The sequence below is a fragment of the Phaethon aethereus genome (genome assembly GCF_964289735.1).
Source record: "Phaethon aethereus genome assembly, chromosome: 4".
NCBI classification, from domain to species: Eukaryota; Metazoa; Chordata; class Aves; order Phaethontiformes; family Phaethontidae; genus Phaethon; species Phaethon aethereus.
The window spans coordinates 63,135,733-63,153,684 of NC_138578.1; positions in this window are offsets into that span (position 1 = coordinate 63,135,733).

Below are 17,952 nucleotides of genomic sequence, written 5' to 3' on the forward strand. Positions count from 1 at the left end.
TGGCTTATGCAGGACCGAGATCTCTAACTGCTCTATCAATGCAGTTCTAGGCATGAGCACTACAAAAAATGTCAAGTGCTTAGGGAATTCCCTGGCCAAAACAAGCTGGGTTGGATGGCTGCAGAATGGACACCTTGAATCACAGCTGTGTATTTAACTATCCAAAGACCTTCTGACTGTAAAATGTGACCTAACAAAGAACTTACATTATCCTTCCTAAGGAACTGCGACAGACATTGCCAGTAGTAAATGGAAGGTGCTTGGAAAGCTTAAATGTGTGTAGCTAAAGCAGAGGCCTTTTGCATCTGTAAAAGTAGGAGTACTTTAAGCAGATTTTAATGTTAGCTTGTTTTGAACTTAAACATTAAGCACATTAGTATATTATAATTGTATAAGTGTTTTTGTACCCAATGGCCCAGTAAAAATAGAATTTCCATTCTTTGTTGTGGGAGAGAGGCCTCATGTTAACTGTACCTCTCGTGCAAGGCCCTACTTGTGGCCTACTAGATTTATTATCATCTAGTTATGAGAACTTGCTGTGTGAATCAGAGCTTGGTATCTGCTACCTCTCCTTACGATGTACAATTTTATCACGGGATAACAACAAAGCCTTGAAAATATGAGCACAGGTTGAAAACAGAAGCCCCAGAATGATAAACAATCCATTGATGGTCAATTACTGATCACTGAGAAAACACAACCTTGAGAGCTGGGTGAAGACAGATTTTGCTTTTAGAAAAGGAGCAGCAGCTGAGCAAAGTCAAAAAAGAGCAGAGCAGCAGGAGAAGGCACATACCATGGCCTAGGAAAATAATCCTGCCTCAGTGTCGCAGAGCGCATAGTCTAGAGGGAGGGGAGACTAAAGGTTAGGAATTCTCTAGAAACTCAGCTGTCTTACAAAAGGCAAAGATACCAAATTTGAGGAGCTGGGGGGAAAGGAAAAAACCCAACAACTACTGCATTTCCAGTTTCTCTTATCAACAACCTCTGAAGGCTGGCTACTTTGGTAGCTAAGATTTATAAAGGGCTGTAGCCATGCGTAGCCAAGCTATGCATATTGTTACATACTCAGCTAATGTAGGATGTGATTATTATGAACAGACTCTTTGGAGTAAGTAGTGATAATGATAAATAATACGTAAGAGCTATAAGCAGGTAGTGTTTCATTAATGAAAGCCAGTCTCGCTAAGTTTTATTTTAAAGATTAAAAGTGATTTATCAGTCTTCTAAACACGCATATCCCAACAATCTCTAATTTCTTAAGTGATCCATTTAATCAGTTGCAAAACTCAATGCATGAGGTTCACAGGCCTGGAAGGCCCATCAAAGGTAACAGAATCTTCATATAAATGAAAAAAAGAATATTTTATAGCTCTGCCTTGAAAGTCCTGCAGAACACTTTCTATAGTGTCAATTGGAGAAGTTATCATCTTCTTTTTGTTACAGACTCTCATGTTTTGGCTATCACTGGACTGGCTCTTAGCCATATCATTAGTGAACTCTGCTTTAGCTCCATAAAACTATTATTTCTTGTTATGCTGCTTCTTTCCCCTTCCTGAAGTACTTTTCTCAAAAGGTACTATTGACTCTAAACAGTCAGGTGTTGCATTTCACAGACATTATTTCTCAGTATTACTTCCTTGATATCTTAATGCATGGGTGTAATATTATATACTAACTTTGATTATCCTTCACTAAATTTGTATTTGCAAAGCAATGAACCTCATAAAACTTACTTATCTTTATGTGTGTCACTACAACAAGAAACTGATTTTGCTATCAGTGATTAATGAAAACAATGTTAAAAAGTATTAACCATTATCTGTGTCCAAACACTGTACGTATTGCTGCCTGTACTATCAGCACAATCTGCACATTGCTTTTTTCTCTAGCAATCATTCCATCTGTGGTAAACTATTGTTATTGACATTTATTTCATTTCTTTTTTTAACACACCATATAGTAGGCCTCAGCTGAATCTATCATGCGGAATGAAATGCAAAGCAAATAGCACATTCACAGACATTTCTTTATATAGAGCTATGTAGGATGAAGTCACAAGAAAAAGTTTTACTGCATGAATTTGCCACCAATTCATAGCTAACATCAAGAAAAATATGTTTATGCTACTTTGCCAACTTCTATTACCACATATGCTTTATAATGCACTGAAGGAAAGTGTAGTCCAGCTAAATGAGTATATATTAAAAGTAATAAGCCTATTAAAAAAGCAAGCCTCTTCTGCATCAAATGTAAGCTGCAATAAAGGCTTCTTTTCAAGTATTTTCTTTTTTAAAAAGGATATATTATCCATGTGCCAAAGCTGAATTTATTTACACAGTCCCTGGGTCTTTTTAAATAAACGTATTTAAAAATAATTCACTTGGCAAAAATAAACAAAAAAATGAAACACCAGGGAAAGAGAACATTGCCAGCTTGTAATGTACTGAAAAGCTGTATTAGTTACTGTATGTTAATTAAGATGGCTTTTTAGAAAAAATCTGACAAATAGCAATGAATTATTCCCCTTCCTCTACTTCAGAAATACTAAAACATTATATTCAGAAATCTTTTATCTTCTGTATTTCTTATTTTCTAAAGTTAGCTGACAGTATTATTAGTAGGAACTTAATTTTACCTCATTTGTTAAGGTGAAATATAAGCAGTTAAATTGTGTTTCTTTTCAATATAAGAATCACCTTTAATAACGTTATCTAAGTTATTCTGGAACTATGTTGTACATTAAGCTCACAGTTAGTAGTATAAATATACTACTATACAATATACTACATAATAAACCTTTCACCAGCCAGGTAGGATATGAGCCAGATTTACATGCCTTGTGTTAGACTCCTAGTGAATACAATGCCTGTGGGTAGGTTCCTTGCTGGACATACAGAAGACACAGATATACCTCAAGGTGGTGGGTGTGAGGGTGGGGTTCTTGATCTGTATAGTTTTTCCAGCATACAATTATTGGTTCTTTTGCAAAAACAATTCTGATACAGTTCTGGAATGAGAATGAAGGCTAGACAGAGGTGCTGGTGAATTGATGGTGGTGAACAGAATTAAAAAAAAAAAAAAGTTTCTTTGGGCCTCTATATAAAGTGAGCTTTGAGTAGACTCTTCTCTGAGTCTATATTAGATACAGACACAGCTTATGTTGAGGGAAGGTACATCGTTTTGTCTCTCCATTTCAGTCTTAATAATCTTATATTGCTATCTTTTCTCTTTATGTGATACATTAGTATTGACAATGCAAAGAGATTTCCATAGGGGATAGAAACCAATCATTTGGAAATCAGAGAGCCAAAATCAATAACACTGACATGTCTCTGGGCTGTCTGACTTGTCTTCTTCAGTGTGCAATTTCATTAGAACCAGAAGTTATCAAGGACAGCCTATTCGTAACCTATTGTGATAATTCACATAAGTTCAGGTCATCTTTTATTCATTTAGCACAAGATCTTCCCACAAAAAAAACTTTCTCAGGTCAGAGATAACATGGTTATACAGACATTTACTAATGAATTTTAGGAAAAGAAAAGTTGAGATTGAAAGGAAATGGAAGACATAATGACTGGTGAAGGTGATTCAGGGTACTATGGTTTCCTAATCAATGCTGTGTAGAGTGTCACATGTTCCACATCATTTCAGAAGGGAGAAGCTGCATGGTTCATATTGCACATCTCCCTTCCTCAACATGGCTAGACCCAGTCCTGGGGGATTGATAAATACGACAGTCGTGAGAGAAAAAAATAACTGAAATGACTGTATAAGTTAGGACAGAAAAAAAAAAGAATACATGGGATATCCTTGTCTAATAGGGTACCTAAATTACTCAGTTTCATACCAGCAATCCTTCCAAAGCACCAGCATAGTAGAGATGAAGAAGGCAGACTACGACTTGCAAGAGCTTTGGCAGAATAAAGAACAGTAAGTGAAATGATTTTTAAAAAATGTTATTCTAAGATGTTATCTGTGCACTTTTCAAGTGAAAAAGCAACTCTAATTACTCTCTGTTACTTTTCTTGGCAATCTTACCACTCCTGTCTTGATTGTGTGCAATATCATTGTACTTAGTCATAGTAGCTGGCATGCTAACCGCTGTACTGAGCAAAGAAAAAGTAATCTGTAATCAATTACTTCCAAGTAATCAGCATTATATACCTGTGACATTACTTTCCAGGTCCAGCAATCAGCAGCTGGTAATAGACTGGTTTCTCAGGAGAACTTTGATGACCCTGTACGTCAGCTTTTGAATCACTATTAAACCAGTGTGAAGCATCTTTCTATAGTATTTTTTGGATTGTACAATTCAAAAATCAAGGTATATGAGAACCAGATCTATTGTTTGTGTGTGCTGGATTATACTAGTACATATGATGATTATAAAATACCATGTAAACTATTAGGAACAAATTGTCATAACCATTGGGTATAAATATTTCTGATTAACTACTTTTTCTCTCAGAAAAGTATTTAATAAGAATTCCATCTGTTGAAAGAAAATGTAAAAACTGATGCAAAGTTTAGAAACAGAACAGAATCCATTAAAAATGTAACAGAGCATCTTATTATAAGTCATTACTTTTGTTCACTTTGATAAAATTTCATTTCAAACCACTTTATGTGTAGGTTTATCCAGGCAGTCTCACGTTGTTTATATTTTCTTTCATTGAGTGAGTTTGATTGTGAGCCTGCTTTGGCTACTTTGATTGTGAGGTTACTGGTGTGACAGAAGTGAGTGGTATCTCTTTATATGACTTACCTGAGTCAGAAGCATTGAAACTATAGCTGTAATTGCACAGCTGTGAACTGGCATTATTAACAAAATGGAATAAAAGAACAATGGAAGAAAACGGAGTAACTCTATCCCTTCCAGCTCTGCTGACTGCTCTTTAAACTATGTGAAGTCTGAAGCTGAAGACCTTAATATAGACCTCAGCAGCTATCTAGATTTTGTAGTATTCACATGAAAGTAACATTGCATTACTGCTCTCATGCTTCCCCACAGAAAACAATCTAGCTTCTCCTGCCTTCCCCCTGTATGAAGAAGCAGGCAGAGTCCAGCTGTGCATATGTTCTCTGGAATCATTTGCCCATGATTCTCTAAGACAAGAACAGCAACATCCTCATCTCCGTGAGACAACAATAGCAGATAATGTACGAAAGCTAAATATGTACTAAATGTATTAAGGTACTAAAGCAGATAATGTGCTTATTGGTGTAAGTAAAGGGAAACGGTCCAATGGATCCTCAGTGGCTTTTTCCTCACTCACTTTCCCCCCCTCCCATAGGTAAAAAGGGGAGAAGGTGGCACGGAGTTACATACTATAATTCAGTTAATCTGTACCCTTTTAACACTGGGTTGTGTCGACACACTGGTGTCTTAAGCATTGAATATTGTGATATTCTGAAGATGACACAAACACATGTCATAATGAGACAGTACAGACATGAAAAAATGATATATATGTCCACAGAAAGAAGTCCATCAAGATTAATGTCTTAATAAAAACAAAGAATACAAAAGTTTGCTAAGCAATAATGAGATTTTATGTGGGATGTGATATTTGAGCAAACACAGTTCTCTTATTTTTACCTAATAATATAATTCAAATTGTTTGGTTGTGTTTGTGACAATGTAGATTATGCCCAACCCTTGCCAATATGTTCATAATAACTAGCTGCTATGATTCAGAATGTACCTAAGTTATTCCTGTAACTGTCTGTCCCCAAGGATCATCCATTTCAGTATGTCTCCTTCAGTCAGCTTCCTTTTTTCACAGAACATCTAGAAACTTCCTTTATTTAAGACCTCTACTGCCTATATGGTTGAAACTGAAAAAACAATGAGAGCATTTCATAGAAACACAGGAACAGGCCACTGTCTCATTTTCTTAGGAAATGTAATTAAAAATAAATACTTTTTTACGGCCTCATGTCCATCAGTAATTAAAAAGAATCATATTCATCTTCTTTGCCCAAAAGAAAATTGTTCCAAATACAATTACAGCCCCATTACAAAGTTACAAAGGTGGGAACTGGCAGGATGACAGGGAAAAGCTCTGTAGACGTGGGAGGTTAGGATCATAAAACAGCTAAAGTTATAGCAGCGCAGTTTGTTATGCTCTGAGATGGTGCACCATCATGTGTACACCAACTGTGCCGCATGACGTTTGAGGCCATGAGACCAAGACCATCTGTATGACAACCTCTGCCCCTAGTGCATGTGACCACCTCTTTTAAAGTCATGTAACTATGTTTGTCTTCCTTCATAAATATGGGAATATTTATTCCACTCCTCGCATTGCCTTTCTTTTATCTTCTTTTTCTCTCTTCCCAACCTTGTTTTTTCATTCCTTCCACTCCTCTCTCATTCAATGACAAAGTACAGTTTTGTTAAATGATGTTTTTCTGGTGCATTCTTTACTGTTCTCCACCTTTAGTGGCTCACATGTTAAGAACTGAATTCAAAAGTCTTAATACTTTCATGTGTAGATCAATGTGAAAAAAAGATTGAACAATTTACTTTTAACAATGGCAAAATATGACTCTTTTTTTGAAGCTATTTTTATTATATTCTAAATCAAAACATTCTCATTGCCTGGATGAAAAATGAGAAGTGAAATTTCATTTTCCAATGCAAGGGAAGTTTTTGTTTTCCAAACATCTCAAGTTTCAGCAGAAGCTTAACATCTTTCTTGTTCTCAGTTACATACTGAACAACCATTTGGAAGCACAGGCAACATTCTGAACAGCAGGATAATTTTCTTAAAATATTGCATGCACAGTTCTAAAGGGTAGACTTTGCCATAAATCCACTGTTTTCAGTGCAACACGGAAATTTACAGATTTTGCATTTATGATTTACAGAATATGAATTCTTCAGTCATTTAATATCCATATTTTATATGGTTCTTCTGTTTACATTTACATTTATGTTTATATCCAAACAATATTTATCCACTCCTTTCCCATTCCAGTAAATTTTTTGAAGTGTACAGGATTAAAAAGATAAAATTTCTTTGCATGTTATGTGTTATAAGATAATTTATATTTTCAAATTAATCAACACAGTATATGTCTTGGAGAACTTGGCTGCAAAGAATGGCATGTTAATATCGCTTTGTGCTTTACAGACCATTTAGAACCAATTTTAACAATGGAAAAGTTAAAAAACAACCATGAAACTGTCACCCTGAATTCTCTTTGCAATATCAGCTTCATTATCTTTAAGACTGCACTTGGTCTGTTAGTTTCTCACACATATTATAATCAGTAAAGCTCCTGCCAATACCTCCAGTTACAGACCTTCAACGCTTTGTGCCTTTGGCTGGGAAACCATGATGGTTAAGCAAACCCAACTGGCAAAAGTAGTCAGCTAGTGATGTGAGAACTGGTCCAGTAATGGCAGTAGTAACAGTCACAAATAGCACTATTCATATAGAATCTCATATTTTTCCTGACATTTCTACTGCTGCTATTTTAAGGAAAATTCATATGTTCAAACATAGAAATAAGAAAATTTCCTTGAACAAAAGGTGATCTAAACATTATTTTAATGTAATAATTACAATGAAACAATTAGTCTGGTCATCAAATGAACTGTATTTTTTGATTCACATTTTGTAAGTTATAGAACACTTAAAATGCAATGTTTTAATACTGTTTCTTTATACATTTATATAAAACAATATTTGAAATTTCACAGACACAAAGATGAGTCTTTATTTGGAAGTACAGTACAAATTTGATTAGCAAACATAATTTTTGATGGATATACAAAAAAGTTGCAATTATCACTTAATTAGATTCCTTCTTAAACTGATTCCAAAAACCCCAAATGCAAGGAAAGACATGACTAATATTATATGTACAGCTACTCACTGTATTTCTGGTAACACTCTCTCAGAAACACTATTATCAGTATTCTAAAGCTGCAGTGTGTATAATTAGAATCTCAGTCAGTCCTTAGTGATACAATATGCAATGTCCACAATTCTTAGGTCAGTGTTCATAGGGCAGAAAGAAATATCTCTGTAACAACTATATGCTCTGGTGGAGGTCATAATTGTTTTGGAATCCTTGTCCCACTTCATTTCACTACCAATCTTTCACTAGACTTCATTTAATCCTGAGGATACTAAAGGCATGCTGAATTTATGACCTCTCTGACGTAAAAAAATAAATATTTGTTAGTCTGTAACATTCTGGATTCATCTATGATTCATTAAAGTTAAATGAGAAAGCTAATTCTATGATTCTATGATTCTAATTTCTGTATTTAATTTCTACCTCAATTTTGATGAAACTCTGCAACAGGTAGGATTGTGAAGGAGACTCAGAGCTAAAGGAGTATCAGCTGGTTGCATGTTATACATGCCCACTATGCGCTCAGTGGTAAAGGTATAGTCTGATTAGCATTGGCCTACTGTGTGGCTTCCAACTGGAGAAGAAACAAAGTGCCACAATTAGAAGAAATGGGTGCCTGAATATTCCTTTAAAACTTTGTAGGACTTCCTTCTCTGAAGTCACTGGGAGATACTTACCAACTAGGAAAAGTGAAAAACCCTGAGTGTTTCCAGCTTGCACATGTTGTACCTCTTACTACATAAAATTTGCCAAATTGCTGAATGTGTTCTCCTTAGAGGCTGTGGAACAGCTGTAGAGCAGCACTGTACAGATTTGAATACTAGATGCACAACCTGCCTTGAAGGTCCACATACTCTCTTGGAGCATATGTATAATGCAGAATGGGATTAAGCCCTATTTTACATTATTTTCTTCATTTGATGTATTATATTTCAGTATCTCGTTATTCCTTATCCTCTTCCTTGAATTCATTCCATTTAATCTTCGAGACATCTGTGCTTAATTAATTATCTGCAGACCTAATAAAAACAATCTGTAGACAATTTAATATTTTTTGTGTTCAATAGGTTCAATGTCCACTAAAAATATTTGCTTTTGACAAAGCAGGACTTTCATTGCTTTGATCCTAATTATATATATCAGCATTTTATGCTCTGTTGCATAATGTTAATGTGCACGAAAATGTGGAGGAACTCCAAATAAGCAATATTTGGTAGTGAAGACTAATGACAATTGGTTTTTAGAGTTTTCTGTTTGGGTTTTGTTTGTTGTTTTTTTGAACACTGGTGGAATTTTCAGTGATATTCCAAAGAAAGTATAACCAATTTTATGGTTAAATATTTTGTAACACTTTCAGAAGCAGCAATGGTTGCCTCTCTTTGTCTTAGCCACATTTAAAATGCCAATAAATGGTAGTTTTATATTTCTCTTTTCCTTTTTTTTTTAAATTACTTTTACCTGTGTCCTCTCAAGGTCAGTTTTGAAGTTCTAAAAGAGACTTCTCTAGCATCCATGTAACCAACAACTCAACAAGGAGAAAAAAAAAAAAAAGGCAAGAAAAAATGCCTTATGCTTAAATTATCTAAGCAGCATTCAAGAAATGAAGTTCCGATTTTCAAGTGGTTTTGCTTTGTGTTTGGCCTTAGATTTAGGGACAAGGCAAAAGAGAAAATGAAAATCCAAAAGGTAATGTAAGTATTCTGTGGATCCAATACAGTTATTAGGCACGGAAATTGGCAGTAGATGCCCATGTTAATCAGCCAATTTGGATGTCCTAAGACCACAAAAATGGCCTCCATCTGGGACATCTCATGGTTCCTGTGTCATAGTTTTTCTAGATGCTTCAGATAAAAAGGACATCTTAAATGTCACTAGACACTTAAGTTTAACCAACTAAACTTCAGTCTGCATGTTAATCCCAAAGCTGTGATCCTGAAAAACTTTGCTATAGCATAGAGAACTTGTTTCTGACTTAAACTTCTTAATATAATAAAAATCTCTTCTGTTTGTATTGATGTATTTACTATCTGTTCATTACTATTCTCATTTCTAAGACCAGATAGGGTCTAGAAGAAAGATAATTTTTCACCTGAATCCTGAGAAATGTAATCAAATCACGTTTACACAGCATGTTGGTATTCAACCTGATCTATTGTTCTGTACAAAATACAATTATTACCCTGGCTTTTGTTTGAAATACAGAGGGGGAGATGGCACCTTTCATCCATGGTACACAAGAAAAGGTTGAATTTATTCCTTTACATTCAACCCTCTTATCAGAACTGTTTATATACTTACCTGATTGTCAGGAATTAAAGCACAAGAATCTGTCCTCCAGTTTAAGTATCTTTATTATGAGCTAGTTGTTCTTTCTCTCACAAACATGTATAGACATGTACACACACAGATGACCCTTTCTTTGAGAATTACCTGGCATGTAATCTGTTTTTACATATTGGTAACAGATTCTGTGGTTGCGTTTAAAAATAGAAGGCTGTTCCTTTTCACTTTTAGAGTGAAATGAAGTAGCTGCTTACCTTCAAGGCAAGTTTCCAAGGTGCAGATCCCAAGCAGAGTGAGGAAGCTTCTTTCAGGGATAACCAAAGTACTTAAAAAAAGATCTAGAGCATAGACCACTTTATTTCCCCATTTCTGCCTATAAAACTTAGAACAAAAAGGCTTTTTTAAACTGATCTCTGTTAGTCTGCCTTGCCTGTTTACTTTTTAAGCTCTTTGGATACAGTCTGCTTCTTGCTGTTTATCCAGGAAGCGCAAAATACAGCAAACTTGTACTTACTTTGGACTACTAGGCACTTCTCTAATATAAATGCAAATAATAATATTGGAACTAAGAACCCCAAGGAGGTGTTCTGTAATTCAATACCTTGAAGTCAAGTAGTGCTTCTCAAAGTCTTTCCTGAACAGAATTTGTGTAACTTGCCTTTATCTAATTTTAAGTTTCATACTAGAATTTATAGAAAATAAGAAACCTTGGAATGTACAAGGCAAGAATTAACAGCTTCCCAAAGGAAAAATGCCAAACCAACCCACACATAAACAAACAAACAAAAAACCTCATAACCATTTTAAGAGATCTATTATACTTCATATAGACAAGTACTTTGGAGGTAGCTCAATAAAGCAATTTTATCAACAAAGAAATTCAGCCAAAGAAACTCCTGACTACTTAGGTGTCCACTCCTGCAGTAAGAGAAATCCTGTCCTCAGTACAGTCCACAGGAACCCAAGAGAACTACTTTTTCAATACTTGCAAGAGAAAAAATTATCTAAACTAACAAGTAGAAAATTATGAGGAGACATTTTTCAGCATTGTAAAACATTAATCCTATTCTATTGCTTCAGACATGTTGTCTCTTTCTTACAAAGTTTCAGAGAGCTGGAATCTCTTACCTTAATACTTCAGAGGCTTGACCCGTTAATCTGAGAACCTCGACTCACCTCAGCTCGGTAGAGGATCCAAAGAGGTAAAGGAAGAAAACTGCGAGTTGTATTCAGTGATGGACTAGAATTGTGACGCTTATATGCATTAGAACTGGATAACTATGAAGCCCGGTTTCAAAAACGAAGGCACTGAAAGAAATTACTTAATCGGCACAAATTAAAAATGTTTTGTTTGCAAACACCCTCCCCACTCTGCCCCCCAAAAAACCCTGGCATATAATACTGGGCTTAGGACCCTGTTTATTTTCACCTGTGATGGTTTTAGTATTGGAAATTACTTAAGCTAAAGGTATAGTAAAATTAAGGCAAATATTATCATACAAACACTATCTTATAAAAGACTCTTTTCCCAGTTAATCCATTGCTGTAACTCCCATCAATATTAATAATAGTTTCAAGCCCCAATAATATTCTTAAATCATTTTAACTGGAATTTAAAAAAAAATATTCAAAATGTCAACCTTGGACATTATTTCAGGACATGATTAATAAAACAGATTAATTACTCGAAACTGTAATTTTCAGTGTTTACAATGGTTATTGAAATAGTTACCTATTAGAAATACTGTCCTATATTGTTTAACACGTGATGAACAGTTCTGCTTTAAATGCTAGGACTTTGTGACATCACAAAACCTGCAATGTTTGTCTGTTTAGAAATGTCTTACAGGCATTAATGGAATAGTTTTCACTGTTCCTGTGAGACAGAGATGATAAGAGTCCACTTCAAACATGAATTTAACCAAGTAGTTTCTTCAGAACCACTAAAATGACAAATTTCATCAAGAATTAAAATCAGATGTTCCTGAATTTTCCCTGTACAGACCATTTACATAAAATATTTTCTTTCTCCGATGTTATAGGGCATCTTAGAATAACATGGAGACATCACAATAGTAGATACATCTCCCAAAAGTAACACCTGCAAAAATTAGAAAAGCAATAATGCATAGTTTTATAATTCAGCAATTCAAAAAGTCATTAAGAAATAATATTAATAATAATAATAAAAAAACTCCTATTTTGACAATTAGTGGAAATAAAATATCATAAAATTAAAGAGACAGCTGTGCTTATGAACCTGACCAAGATGAATTCTAACTCATTATTAATGTTAATTATGTAATGTAGAATAACTGAAGTTAGTGCTTATGTTGTTTATAGGTGTGTAAAGCAACCATCTACAGTTCATAACAATAGCTGCATATAATCATGGTGTCTTAGATTCCTATAAGCTTTTATAGTTGCTCATTTAACCTTCCTGAATATGATTTCAGTCCTTTAGTCCCCTCAGATAAAGTTCTGAACAAGGAAACAGTGATTACAAAAAATAATTGCAAGATCCCGTCCTCCAGCCAAAGGCTTCTATAGCCTCAGGAAGAGTGTAGTCATGGAACTAAAGGATTGGTCTTTCCACACTAGCTGTAGATGATGTTCATGGCTTCTCCAGTGTCTCTTCCAGACATACTCCGTTACACGTGTTCAGGAGAGTTCTATACTGTCATCTCCTGGATATAAAATCTGTTGGTTTTGTGGCAACTCTCTGAGATGGAACAAATTGACAGCAGAGTGAACAAATAATTGGCATCATGGATTTGAGTCAGGAATGTCTTACAATAATAACTAAATGTAATCTGATTCTTTAATGTAAAATTAAGTATTTTATCACCCTTTCATTTATTTTGTCTTTATCGCTTTCAAATTGTTGTATTATCCTTCCATTTCCTTCTGTAACTGAGTCCAGATGAATAAGATGGATAGTTTTTAATGCCATTTCTGATAAGAAATGAGCCTTAAGTGTTCCTTATCTAAATAACATGTTTTGACCCAACACAATCTGTCCAAATGTAATCCACACATCCTTCTGTGCAGGAATACCTTGTCCTTAATCAGAAGACAATTTGAACGGAAGTGAGAATACTGATGGATCTTTCATAGTCTGTGTCCAGTCTTTCTTTATGAACTATGTATTTTGAAAAATCAGACTTTGAGGAAATGAATTTGGTTTCCCTACAACACTCAATTGCATACGCATATGACTAAGAATTTTTGCATATGCTGTTTCCAAGAACATTTTTCAAACTATGTTACTATATTTTAACCAGTAGAGACTGGGCATGACCTGGAAATGTCAAACATATTTTTAAGCCTGGAATGAGTGAGTATCAGCTTTCAGGTTGATCAGAAGTCAAGGGTAGTAGAAGAATTCAGTTTTGCCTCTGTTTCTCAGTTCTCCCTTTACCAAACTGGTTAAACTGTAAAACGATGCAATTTAAAATCTTGCTGTCTCATACCTGGAACCATCAAAAAGGAATGGAGTCAAAGGTCAGACTCAATAGCTATTACATTCAGTTTTTAAAGCATAATAAGAGTTATGATATTTAAGATCAAATAAGAACACTAGAAATCAAACCAGACTGGAAACTGTATTCAGAGACAGACTTGGAATAGTGTTCTACTAAACAGACTTGCAGACATATGATGGGCTAAGAATGCATACACAGGCAGTTATTGCCTCTAAGCTGACATGCAGCAACTTGATGGTATTTCTAAATGCTGTAAGACAGTAAATCTTTGATAATTTTAAATTAAAAAACCTCACACCAAAAAGCATTTTCCATATAGAGAGGGGTTAACAAACAGGTTCAACTTTTAAAAGCACTCATGTTCTGAATTTGTATTTATTTATTGACCACATGTGATGATTTAATGAAAAACTGTGCTTCACGCTCCATGTAATTACATTCCAAACCAGAATAAAATCCCATTAAATTTCTACTTTCAAATTTTAACTGCAGTCAGGATTTCGGTTAAGAAAAGTTGGTTGTTTTTGTCTAATAGTCCTGAAACTAATAAATAAATAAACACATAAGTAAAATATTTAAAAAGAAAAAAACCCACAAAACAAAGCTGAAAGTATTTTATTCAAAAACTTATCTAAACCAAATTTATCTTCCAGTAGATATCAAGTAAAGAATATGTCAGCCGGTGAGATGAATATTGGGGTAGTTATAAGAAAGTAAAAAAGGGTTATAATACGTATTTTTTGGTATTTTGTGTATGTCTCAAAACAGCTGCAAGAACATTAATGATATGTAAAAAGATTTAGTTTTCTTAGTTTAAAAGAAGTTTTCCTCCCACATGGATTATAAATTTAGATGTTAAATTATATAATAAAATTTTATAGTTCTATAATTCTGGACATGCATGCTCTATAGAGAATTTGTTATTGCATTCCCCAATCAAAATATTTTATTATTGATACCAAAAAAGGAAAGTCTAATAATGAAAGAGGGTTGATGTAAAATGAACATCATAATTTTAATTTGCTTCATTCATGTGGGAGGTGTTCAAATAGTAGGATAGAGAGATCTGCATAACCATCTCAGTACATCAGAATACATGGTATGTTGAAGAACTAGGACAATGATACAGATTTCAAGAAGAAAAAAAAAGTTTTATTCTTACCAGATAATTTTCATTTTAAAAAGAACCTACTATAGCAGGTTCTCTATATTTATTAAATTAAGATTTTTAATGAAAATGAGCTAGAATTTTAGTTACTCTTGAGGAAGAGAGAATTTGCACAAAAAATCAACACATATTAATATCATTATTCCTTCTATTGTTCTGATTTTTGGTTAATTTAGAAGATCTAATGCTTATAAATGTATATCCATATCTCTCACACATGCAAACCACACTAATGTCTTATCTTCCTTGATCACCGGGAGATAAGCCATTTCATGCCTCACCAATTTATGACAGGACTAGACACAAATGGTGAATTAATGTTTATAATTATATCACACCAAAACTCCTAAATTATCACATCAAATCACATCAAAATGCTGAGATTTCTTTCCATCTCAGAGTCTTTTTTTTTTATCAAAATAGAAAAAAGAAAAGGCTTTTGCTTCTGTTCTCCAGGACGTAAATAGTCTTCAGATTGCCTGTAAATGATCCATATAAGCTGTGCCTTCAAAGGACAGTTCAGCCTGCAGCATTCTTAATGCATGATTCATATGAAGACTTTAAATGTTTTAGGGATACACAATTCTTTTAGCACGTTGCACTGCAGCATCACAGTCAGCTTCAGTAAGAAGTGTTACTGAGCTCATTAGATATTTAGTCTTTTGGGTAATCAAAATTTGTCACAATTGACTCTGGGTACTACACATCTCAATCATACCTTGCAATGGAATGTTTGAATTTCATCTTGACACCACAATAAGTAATTTCTTTTCTGACTTGCAATATGTTCTGCTTGCTCTTAGCTTAGAGCTTTCTTAACTAGGAAAGAATATAGAATAGTAGCCATTTAAATAGAAACCAAGAATGTTAAAAATGTACTTCTTGCAGTGTTTTTTAGGTATTTGATTTAAGACACATGTAAGGGCCACTTAAACAAATCTGAGATTAAAGAAAGGTAGGCAGAGTTATGTATATTTATTTTCTAGGACAAAATTAGTCTGTCCTAAAGCAGCCATTGATAAATTCAATCTGCTTTGCTAACAATTTTGAATGTACATTTCTGCTAAGTTTTGTACAAGATAAATAAAACTAGATCTTAAACTAGTACTGAAAAAAATGCATTAAATTACAGTGATATTTACAGATCCCCACTGACATCATTGTGTTAAGTCCTGTACAAATGCATTTTTAAAAGTATAAGCTAGTGCTGAAAGATAAGAGAGTTTAAAAATGTAAAAAAGTTCAATGATTCATCCAAAAGCACACACACATTACAACAGGTATAGGGCTAATACTGGACCACATAGTTAAATTCCCTAAACTATTGATTGCCATAGGCAGAGAAGCTGTATTATAGACGGCATATTCTATGCTTGCTCTCTTTCATACCCTTTCTGCAAGCACTTAATACACACACTTTTAGGAACAGAGTATTTAGATAAGTGGACCTTTGTTGTGGCCCATTCTGGCCGTTTTATGATTATTGGTTTATAGTTACTTTTCTTCAAAAAGTAGACTATGAATCTGAGCAAGTTCCTTCAGTTTGCTCCAAAATCTGTTCCATTTCTACCCATTTTTTAACGTCCAAACTTGAACTGGGGTAGGTAGAGAAATCCCTTTCCCTACTGACTGCAAATCTCTTCATATAATTACAACATTGATTTCATTTAAAGTGTTATTCATGTTTACTTAACACCAACAACCATGTGTACAAATAACATCTGTATTTGGCACTCTCACAATCATAAATGCAAAATAACATGAAGAAATAAGTGTAAAAATATATATACCGGATGTTTTGTCATGTGCAGAAACTTAACCAGCAGCAAATGAATCTATTCTAGCACTGTTATTACCAGCTAGTACAGTTTGGGAGGCATTTGCCACAAACACTGTTTACTCATATTTCATCTGAACTGAAACTTATGGTGCAGAGTTTCAATTTCTAACCTGGACTACAGTACTCCCTAGATATCAAAAGGATCAGAACCAACCCCACAGAACTTAAATATGCAGCGTGGATGGCTGAGACACCCTTAGGAATGTCAACTGAAGCTAGAGCCTGGCCAAGATTTTCTTCCTTACCACTTTAGAGAAGTATTCACCAATAGTCATATCTGCAAGCTAAATCTAGCAACTGCACTCTCACAGGCTGAGCAAGGATGATCATTCAAGCAGTCAGGATCTCCTCTAACTGGGGAAGTGGTGCTTGTAGCTGCTTTGCTTGCTCCTCCATCAAGCTGGCTGTGTGATTAATTCTCTGTTCTGATATGCACTGGAAATACCATTAGTTTCTAGCACCATTAAACTTTGCCTCCAGGATGAAACTGATGCTTACATGAGTGCCCACTCTATGAGCCCTTTATTTTAAGCTGGTGACAGGCACTAGGACGGGGTTGTTGGCAACAACTATCTCTCAAATCTGGTGCTGATAATGAAACCGTTTCTTTTAAATTACCTGTAGATCAAGGCAGAAGAGATCTTATTGCAAGAGAAAAAAAACCAGTTTGTTATGAGAAACCAGTTGCTAATATATTCTGCCTTTCAATGTCTGAAACCTCACAGGCTTGACCCTGACACAGCAGTCACAAAGTCAGTGAATTGAAACCTGGGTCAATTATGCAATGGTTTCCCTGCTCCCAGTCTCATGGAGAATTATGTTGCCTAATACAGAGAAGAAATCATTTTCATGTTATCTTGAACACTTTAACTTAATGCCTCTCTGGCATAGAGATATGAATCTGCATCACCTTGTATTTAAAGCTATGAGCAAACTCTACCATCTGTCCCAAATGAAGAAAGATAGCAGTCAGTGTCCAAATGCTAGTATAAAACAAAAAAAACCTTATGTTTTGCAATATTTATAATATTTCCTACAGTGAGTACAGGAATGCTTTGGTAAAACTGTATCTATCTAAGATCAGATCATCATTCCTGTGACTTTATGTTAACTCTTCCCTCAATACTGAGAGGCCAATATCACAGAATATCACAGAATCACTAAGGTTGGAAAGGACTTTCAACATCATCAAGTCCAACCATTAACCCAACACCACCATGTCCCCTAAACCATGTCCTGAAGCGCCACATCCACAGGTTTTTTGAATACTTCCAGTGATGGTCGCTCCACCATCTCCC